Source organism: Epargyreus clarus, unplaced genomic scaffold (assembly GCF_041222505.1).
Source record: "Epargyreus clarus isolate Ecla_fem2 unplaced genomic scaffold, WU_Ecla_fem_2.2 ptg000026l, whole genome shotgun sequence".
Taxonomy (NCBI): Eukaryota; Metazoa; Arthropoda; class Insecta; order Lepidoptera; family Hesperiidae; genus Epargyreus; species Epargyreus clarus.
This window is the reverse complement of record NW_027332233.1, coordinates 15,808,001-15,818,823: the sequence shown is the minus strand read 5'-3', so window position 1 is coordinate 15,818,823 and position 10,823 is coordinate 15,808,001. Positions and strand designations below refer to the sequence as shown.

The window sequence follows — 10,823 nt, the reverse complement described above, 5'->3', positions numbered from 1 at the left end:
ATAAGCCTAGATCACTGTTCCGCAAACTTCTTGTATTCAAGGTACATCCATACATTAGTAAAGATTACTCACTCCTAACAAGAAAATGTACCCAGTTTTGAGAATTTAAATAGTTGCGTAAATAAGTTTTGCCACGTCTCCGTGCTAAAATGTCCCTAAAATATTTGAAATAATTATTTATTTGCTACGTAAATTACGCAGTATTAATTATTTATTCGTATTTTTTCTCTAAAAATGTTTTTATTTGTCAAGAATTAAAAAAAATAACTTACTAAAATAAGCCGTTTGTGGCTTCATTCAATTTCAAGGCGGCAAGGTATCATTACTAATCTATGGGTACATCTAGGAAAACTATAATTTTTGGAGGTACACCACAAATATTGTTACACCACAAAAATTAGTTTTTAAGTAATATTAATCAACATTTATTGAAACCAAAGAATTAGATGAACGAAACAAAACCCTTCGCTCGTGCGCTCGCGTGATTTGTGCAGGTATTTTACTTACCTTACTTACTTACTAAAATAATTTTATATGATAATCTTATTTTTCCGCGGCACACTAGCTAATGATTACGGTACACCAGTATGCCGTGGTACACACTTTGCGGAACACTGGTCTAGATACTGCCAGTTCCATTGCTATTTAATACGTATAAAAATGTAATGTTTTGCTTGTCAATTGTAGACATTCCATGTAGGTAGGTTCATATCAATTGATTACAATAAGACAAAAATGTAGTGTGTACTTTAGTTAGTAGTAAATTTACTTTTACAAAATCAAAAAATGCTTTCTATTCCAGTACCACCAGACTACTGCTTCCACAGGCTTAACAAAAGCGATTGTAAAGCTAAACCTACACCAGTGTTCTCCTACTACCACCCAGGGGCCAGGTGTGAGCTGGAGTTATGGAGGGGATGCCCTACTTACAATAAATTTGATGACCAGTACCAATGCTCGAATACCTGTATCTTCAAATACCGATGGGATTCTAGTGAAAACATAATTTTGCATTACGAAAAGAAGGACGCTAAAGATGAATTAATCTTTATTGAAAGTAAGATGTTTATGAACTAAAGTTTAGTTTTCAAGAGTTACAACGGATCTGTGATAGGCTTCAGGTATATGTAGTTGGGTTAAATTTTCCATTGACGGGAGTGACCATTTACCACCAGGTGGACTGTAGTATGCTTGCTTGCTACTGCAACCTCAAAAAAAAAACGTAACAATAATACTTGTCAAGTATTTATTTTGTATGGCAGATAAAATTTTAATAACGCCACAAAAGAGAGTAGATTACACTTATTATAAAGAAATATTGTTAAAAATCTGTTAAGAATTTCTATAATATGCATAACGGTTAATATCATAGACCTGTATTTGTTTTGTATCCAAGATCTGTGGTTAATACCTTTAACATTTATTTAACAGAAATAGTATATTAATACAAAACTTAATAAAATTCCAGAAAAGGCAGAAAAAAATTGGAGAGATGAAATTGCATCGATGTCGCGCGAAGACATTCAATATGTGGATAGACTTCTTGATGATGTACTACATGATCTAACCACTACTTCTACTAGTAAACCTACAAAGGAAATTAAGAAGGAGATACCAGAAACAACGATAGCGTTAACGGAGAAAACTATAGTAACTATGACAGAAGCTTTAACAACAACTCAAACAACTGTTGATATTACAACAATAACAACTGAAGCTCCTACTACTGAAATTACAACAATCACAACGGAAGCTCCTACTACTGAAATTACAACAATAACAACTGAAGCTCCTACTACTGAAATTACAACAATAACAACTGAAGCTCCTACTACTGAAATTACAACAATAACAACTGAAGTTCATATTACTGAAATACCAACTGAAGCGCCGACTACATCAAACCCTACAACCCCTGAAGCAATTACAACAGAAACAACACTTAAAGACGACGATATAGCAAGACCAACGACAAAGCCAACAACAGTTACGGATAAAGAAACATCAACGGAGATTCCTACAACAATCACAACAACAGAAGCGACAACGATCGCAACTACTACAATTACTACAACTACAGGAGATCCTGACGAAGTTATTGTAATGTAAAGAAATAAATTTATATTCATCTACATTATAAAATAACACGACCCGCGTTTTAAAAAAATAACAGGACACATATAGCTGATTTTTTTTATCTTTATTGGAATTTTCTACAGATTGCTACAGATATGCACCATTTGTCGAAAAGGAGAATGCCCATTCTTGGTACTGATTTTTCTCATGCGTCAAAATGAAAGTCATATTAAAATTATTTTTTGATTTTTTTACATAATTTGTCGATCAGAATAGTTTCTTTGAACAGGGGATTCCATTTAAGATAAAATAAGACGAAATGTTGATTGTTGCTCTTAAAAATTTAAATGGCGGAATTTTATACTCGGAATTCAATAAGATCTATTAGTGTTTTGATTAATGATTTTTCTCATGCATCAAAATAAAAGTAATATTAAAATTATTTTTTGATTTTTTTACATAGTTTGTCGATCAGAATAGTTTCTTTGAACAAGGGGGTTCCATTTAAGATAAAATAAGACGAAATGTTGATTGTTGCTCTTAAATATTAAAATGGCGGTATTTTATACTCGGATATCATTATTTTAGGTTTTTAGGATTATTTTAGGTTTTTTTACCTATTACCTTTAAAAGTAAATGGCATTTGATAATCGAACTACATTATAGGTACCTACTATCAGTTAAAACCGACCATCAATTTATCGTCGGATATTTTAGATTTTAAGGTTATGTAACATTTCGGTAAATAACTTCAAAACCCGGGTGCTGATCTAAAAAATAATTATTGGTGGTAGTTATTGGGTAATTATACATCGTCCACAACAAGTTTCTATTTGATGCAACTCTGGACGGCGGTCCATACTTTCATGGGCATTGTCCTTTGTCATATCAACTCATAAACTAGTTACTAGTAACTCAACTAGTTCACGATTCTATAAAGGACATCAGATAAACATTCATTTATATGCATTAAACACCATTTTGAAAAATATCCTTATGGCAACTCGAAAACTTCGTTTCAGCGGCCAGTGACAAAGCAAGCATCAGTCGATTCCACAGTTGGGTCCTGCACCCAGCCATTCCTCCTAAATTCAGAAGCTATTGAGGTCACCACGCTGGCCCAGTATCAGGCATGTATGTTTCGTTACAATTAAAGGAAATAGATAGTAGAGATACTAATTTATTTCTAACTGATACCTTACTTCGAAAAATGGTAATTGCAAATAAATCTGACCAAATAAACGTTTTTTTTACAATATAGGAGTAGAAGACGAGCATGCAGTCCACCTGATAGTAAGTGGTTACTGCCGCTCATGGACATCTGTACTCAACCCCAGATAGGATTAGATATTCTTACCTGAGTCGGCCACAATGCCGCTACCCCTGAGGACTAAGCCGGAACGCCTCGGAAAAGTATGTCTCCCTTAGCACTCTTCAACCCAGAACACAGCGCTTAACGCTGCTGTTATGAAGCAGAAATAGGAATCTAGGAACTTATTATATTACTGAACAGTGATTTGAAACTGAATTAATGAACACTTTTTCTTTTTTATAAATCTTGTATTTCATTTTGAATAAACTCTGCTAGTAACATATACATATAAGCAATCAACTGCTAGTGTAACTAAATTAGGTCGATGGTCTTTATCGCACCAACGTAGTATAATCAAAAGCTTATGGTCCTAGGAAGGAAATTAACATCATAAATACTGTAATATCAGAAAATATTTTCAAATTCGGAAATAGAAATAAAATACATAATTATTTGTGGTTAGTACCCATTTAATATTTAGTTTTGTGATATTTCGTATTTTAGGTCTATATAGAGTACTCAATTTGAATGTTATTATTATATTACAATAATTTTACAAATTAGGTTTCACTACCTAAACATTAGTTTAAATGTTTTAGTAAATCATGTGAATCATATATCCTTATACCAATCATATATACTTAGGAAAGATTTAGTTCCTTTTGGCATTATTTTGTTTTTATATTATTTAAAAACTTTTTTATAACATAGAAATAACACATGAGCATGCAGTCCACAGATGGTAAGTGGCTTCTGCCCATGAACATTTGTAATTAACCTTAGATATGATTAGTTTTCTACCGACGGGCAACACACAAAACCTAATTTAAAACGCATTTTACTTTTTCTTATAGTCACTAAATTATTCTAAGGTAGCCTTTTAAAACTAAAATACTGCATTGCAATTCCTAAGTAAAATAAGCATTGAATGCTATAATTAGGAATAAATAAACGAGAGGGTACCCTGAGGTCCAGTCACACAGACAATCGTTATAGTTAATTCTTTTTAACGAGGAACCCACTGATTTATCTACGGTAGGAACATAGCTGCGTCCTCACAGCCCCTATTATTGTGTCAGTTCTCTTGAAATCGATCGCTATCTGCGATTTTATCGATAACACTTATCGATAGATCGATTTTATCTAACTGGATGACAGCTGTATAGTTGCAATTCATTTAAGTCGGCCAATTAAACTTTTGCTTAAGGTATTAAGAGCGTATCCTACGAGTAGTAATATAATAAATGTAAATATATGTATGCTTGGATGATCCTTATTCGTCATAAACCCATTATTGTCCCAATGTTGGGCACGGGTCCCCTCTCAGAATGAGAAGGATTAGGCCATAGTCCACCGCGCTAGCCATGTGCGTTACTTACCTTTGAGATTTTTTTTATATAAATCTCTCAGGCATGTAGGTTTGTGGAAACCTCGTGTGGACGAGGTTTGCCTTCACCGTTTTAAGCAAGTGATAATTAATTTCTAATACGCACATAACTTTGAAAATGAAGGTGCATGCCTAGGATTTGAACCTGGGACCCCTCGTTCGAGAGTCCGAGTTTCTAAACCTGGCTTTCACTGCTTTTTCTTCAAACTTCTTATCCAATCACGCAAAAATAGCTGAACCGATTATTATGAACGTCTACAAATATATAATTTATGACTTGGATTACGGCATAGTAGGAATATAGTAGTATTTTTTCATTACTTAAGCATTCATGTAGTCCACCTGGTGGTATGTGGTCACTGTCCCCTATCGACGTATATAAACAACTCAAGGAAGAAAAGAGGTTCTATGGTAGAACCCCTACTGTGTGGTAGAACTTCTACCTGAAGCCGATCACGAACGGTTGCCTAAGGACTAAGATGGTCGCGTTAAACTTAAGTTAGACGGCATCCAGACATTTCCATCGAAACGCAAAACTACTTCTCGATAAAAATAGGTGAGGGATCAATATCTCCCCGGTCAAAACATACTTGTGTAAGGGTATATCTTCATTACAATCCGTCATCAAAAACCCACTGCTGGACACGGGTCTCATAATGAGAAGGATTAGGCCATAGTCCACCGCGCAGGCCAAGTGCGTATTGGTAGACTTCACACACCTTTGAGATGTTTTTTTTTTTATAAATCTCTCAGGTATGCAGGTTTCCTCACGATGTTTTCCTTCACCGTTTAGCAATGATAATTTATAATACGCACATAAGTTTGAAAAATCAGAGGTGCCTGGGATTTTAATCTCGGACCCCTTGATTGAGAGGCCGAGTTTCTTAACCACTAGACTATCACTGCTGCTATTTTTTATTACAATACCTTTAATTGCTGGTGAATAGCAATATGGCTTAAAACTATATAAAAAGAAAGAAGGATATTATATGTTTTTAACACGCTTTTTAGAGAATAAGATGTCATAAAATGGATTGTCAGAGAAAATAAATAATGGACTTGTATTGAATCTTTTATTATATAAAATAGTATTTCAGGAATAATGAGTTAACACTTGTCCTACCACTTTCGTAATTTAAATTTATTTGTAGTACATTGAAGGATTTTGTTAGAATAAAAATAATACTTAGTAGGAAACATTGCAAAGGAACTTTTCTAAATGGAATTGTTTATTGTTTGGTTACAATACAATGAGCATCAATGGCTACTCATAAGTTAATTTGAAATCGAGATTGCTACGTTTATTATATACTTGCTGACCCGGCAAACATTGCACCGCCTCAAAATCTATTTATCAAATATATTTCATATAAAATATAGCCTATGTTACTCGTGGATAATGTAGCTTTCGAATGGTGAAAGAATTTTTAAAACAAACAAACAAAGTTTTCCTCTGTATAATATTAGTATAGAAAAAATGTTTAAGATATGCGTATACCTTCCTACTTACAATTTTTAATTACGTGATTAAAATGAACTCTCAAATAACTGCTTATGTGAGTTGTTTATATTTCACAATTGCGTATTGTTTCAAAATGATGACTCTATTGTATCAAGTTTTCATACTTCAGCAAATAAAAGAGGCGGTTTATGTAATTCTGTAGCACTTTTGCCATTAGCACACAATTTATGTTTTTTAGGTATTTACTATTTACATACTTTTGATTTATTTAAAATATTTTAACATGTCATGTAATAAGTTTAGAATATTTAGGTAATAGAGCTGTACGTTATTTGGCTACGGCGATAGGTACCACTGTCGTAACAATTAGATATTCCTAACTGAAGTCGGCCACAGATTCGACGCTACCCCTGACTAAGCTGGAACGCCTCGGAAAAATGTCTCCCTTACCACACTCTTCGAATCAGAACACAGCAGCGTTCAACTACTGTTAATAGACAGAAATAGGTGGAGCGGTGGTGGCGCTGGAGGCGAACCACAAAGAGTTCTACCACTTTAATCTAATCATGCTTTGTCATTATGTAAAATTTCAGCTCAATAATCTCGGGCAAAAAATTTAGTTATAAGATTTGACCCTCAACACACACGAACTAACAAAGCAAGTAAAATAAGATCTTATAACTAAAATGTATATAACACTTTAAAATTTAACCGTCGAAATATGTGTCAACAGCTTAACTGATTACTTAATCTGTGTTGGATGACTCAACAATGTCCCCATATCAAGCCACCCCTTGGCAACTTGACAGTAATAGTACCATTTCAAGGGCATCATCCCCCAAGCGGTCACGGTCAAATGTATGAGGGTGAACTTAAAAGAGGGTAGATTTTATCGCCTCTTGTTAGTATGGTATTCATGTTGTAAGATCATTTCTTATTTATTTTATCTAATATTAAAGTTGAATCAGTTTCTAACATTAAAATAGCATGCAGTAGGTTGGTGTTGCTTATAAAGATCTACTTATGATCGACCTTTTTTTTTGTTTTCGAGGGGGAAACCTTCAAAAGGTACCCGACGACGTGGGAGCGACGCCGGGTTATGTGGGATTTATACCGCACTAAAACCCCCCCGGTGGCCGTCCTCAGCGCTTGGTGGAGAACTCCGGGATCTCCAATGGAACACAATTGGAGTCCTCCGAGCGCGATGCCCCGGTCGGACTCTGCCCTGGGGGGAGCACTTTACGCTCCTCCCGCACACCTGGTGTTTACGACGGCATGCGACCACACATGCCGCCGTTCTTCCCGGGGTTGCTCTCCGGACGGTTCAAGCTCCCACTCTTGCCGCCGGCAACCCCGGAAGCCCCCTTTTAGTCGCCTCTTACGACAGGCAGGGGATACCGTAGCCCTATTCTTTCAGTAAATATTTTATTGTGAAACGCAGGTAGATTCTTCTAGTATTCATGTTTGTACAAAGTACTGTAGATAAAGGTAAAACATCGAAAAAAATATCAAAGGAAAAGGTACATTTTTTTTTACTAGTGTTTACTAGTCGGAATTAAAAAAAAAATCCGACGTCTCTATTGTGAGGGCCCCTCTTTTGTGGAGGCCCCGGGGCTGCCACCCCGGTTGCCCAACCTTAAATCCGGCCCTGTCCATAGTGGCAGGTACCGCCAGATGGAGTAGGCTGCATCCTCGTTTACAACTGCCATAATAATATGTATTATAGCTGGCCCGGCAAACGTTGTGTTGCCATAAAAATAAAAAAAATGTTAAGGGTGAACAACCCTTATCACTTAAGGGTATGAAAAATAGATAGTAGCCGATTCTTAGACCTACTGAATATGCATATAAAATTGGTGAAAATCGGTAAAGTCGTTTCGGAGGAGTAACTAACATTTCACACGAGAATTTTATATATAAGATAGTGATAATAAGATGAACATGTCAGCCACAAAAGCGTTGCTAGTGTTACTACTTTCTTGGACTGAATATCAACAATCTGTTCAAATGTCTCTAACACCCTTCTCACACCTATAAACCTGTCCACCTACTTTGTCCAAAAGTAACTTTTATTTTAGTTGTGAGTGTAAAGTCATTATTTATTAATTTATACATTTGTTTGAATTCGAGTACATGATATTGTTGAATTGCATAAATAACAAAATGGAGGAAGTACGGACATACATTCATTTTTGATGTGAAACATCTAAGCCGCACGTAAAACCGATTTCTGGCGTGGCGACGCCTGCCGTGGCGACGCCTCGCCACGCTATACGATGGTATATATAATATATACAGTCTATATACAGTAGTGTGTACGGTGTGGCGTCGCCTCGCCATGCGCAATCGAATTCAATAAATAGTCATCGTTATCTGGAAAAAAATCGTAATATTTTATTTTATCATTATGACATATTTAGTTCCTATCACAATATGTTCTTTTCTGCATATTACTTTTACAAAATAATGTCGATGTTTCACATCTGCCAGGCGTCCCGTGACGGCTCACATTTTTTTATATTAATAAAAATGTGCGTTATTAATTTTAGAGTGGAAATCGAAAAAAATGGCAAAATTAGACAACTTGATTGCTTCTTCAACAAAAAATATATTTTTGGAATAATTTTTAATTTCGTAAAAAATATTTAAACACTGCGTAAACTGAACTAAAAAAAACTGCGTAAAATTAAAAATAAAAATTCGGAATGAACCATCTGATGCATCGGCCGGGAATCGAACCCGGGCCGCCCGCGTGGCAGGCGAGCATTCTACCACTGAACCACCGATGCTACGATTCACTGTTTGAAATTTATAAGTACGTATCAACTGTACAAATTAATATTTTCATTTCCTTTAACTTTACACTAATTTATTTTAATTAATTTATATGTAATCTAGTAGGAAAAGGAATAGAATTTTAGTTGTACGTCGGTAATCATTAAGTAAAAATATTAGCTATAAATTAAAATGTGGTTTATATGGTTTAAGAAACTTTATTCTCATTAAGAATTACAAGAAATCCACTTGAGTTTGCGGGTTACGTTCGAGTTGCTTAGACGCGTCCCACAGCATTGTGTACACGTGCAATCCTTATCGGTTCGTGGAATTGTTTACGTCGACGGCCGGTCCACAGTGACCGGTCCGCTCACTTAAAGTTCAACCGTATGCCAATATGAGTAAGGACCAAGTTCCGCATGAAGAGGGAGCTAATGGCAATATTAACTTAGTCGAAGATAATGAAGAGGAAATGAACCAAGTTGCAGATGACAGAAGTATAATCAGCGAAATGAGTAGACAAAGTAAAAGAGGAAGAGAGGATGATCAAGAAGAGTGGTCTCACGTGAGAAGCAGAAAAGATAGAATGAGAGAAATGCGGGGAGTATTAGAAATAAGTATCACATCTAAGGAGAAATTACCTAAACAATTTGCTCTTGCTAAGTTGTTTAAAAGTCAGAACATAACAAATATTACCCGGGTAAAATATATTAATCCTTATAAAATAATTGTTGAGGTCAAGGGGGACCAGAGTGCTGAGGTTCTTATCCAATGTGAACACCTGTTAGGATTAGGATGGAGATTTCAACGCCCACTGGAGGTAGGTCTATCATACGGAGTAATTAAAAACATTGAACTCGAGTTGACCGAAGAAGAACTTCTAAAATCTATAACCTCCTCTTATGAAGTTGTTAACGTTAAGAGGCTGAAGCGACGTACAGAAGGAGGAGTTGGCTGGATAGAAAGCGAATCTGTGAGAGTTGGTTTCGGGGGTCCGTCCCTCCCATCTTATATATACATCTATGATATGCAATTGAAGGTCGAACCTTACCTTTTTCCAGTCACTCAGTGTTCTAGATGTTGGAGATTTGGGCACTCTATAAAAATGTGTCCATCTAAAAGAATATATTGTCCTAAATGTGGTGGTAAGCATGAGAACTGCAATACTACTGTATATAAATGCATTAATTGTAATAATAACCACATGACATTAAACCGAAAATGTCCAGAATACTTAAAAGAAAAAAAGATTCGAGAAATAATGGCCGAATTTAATGTTTCTTATCGTAAAGCTGTTACAATGTATGTTCCGCCACAATTGCCGACACAGGAGAGTATACATTCACCAGCAAGAACCGAATCAAATTTAAACAGGATTTTTACTCCTGTTCCCACTATCACTCAAGGCTTTACTAATAACCTATTAGGCCAGGAAACACCTTCGACCTCATATGCACAAGTTACAGCATCGGCAAAGCATGACACTGTCTTAAAGGAAACGGAGAACGATACAAATTGGAAAAAGCAGACGAAGAAGAAGAATAAGAAGAAAAAGAAGCAACAGAATATAGAAGATGATATTATGCGAGAGGAAGTGATTTCTACAGATACAGAAGAAAGTGATAGCACGATATTGAATAATAATAAACAAGAGCGAAAAAATCGGGGATCACGCAATATGCCGTTTTATATTTTGTTACGCAATATTATGAATAGTTCTAATCAAAAAGGAGGATCGTTGAAGAGTAAGATTGAAAAGGTTGTGCAAGAAGTTATTAAATGGGTAATAACGTGGATACTTCAAAATATCC

The 10,823-nt window shown here is 35.5% G+C and overlaps 1 non-coding gene across 1 annotated transcript; it reads right to left on the bottom strand.

Annotated features, from left to right (window-relative positions):
• Positions 1 to 8,955: 8,955 nt before the first annotated feature.
• TRNAG-GCC (transfer RNA glycine (anticodon GCC)) lies at positions 8,956 to 9,026 on the bottom strand. Its single transcript has one exon. It is a non-coding gene; the product is annotated as a tRNA-Gly (tRNA).
• Positions 9,027 to 10,823: the final 1,797 nt, after the last annotated feature.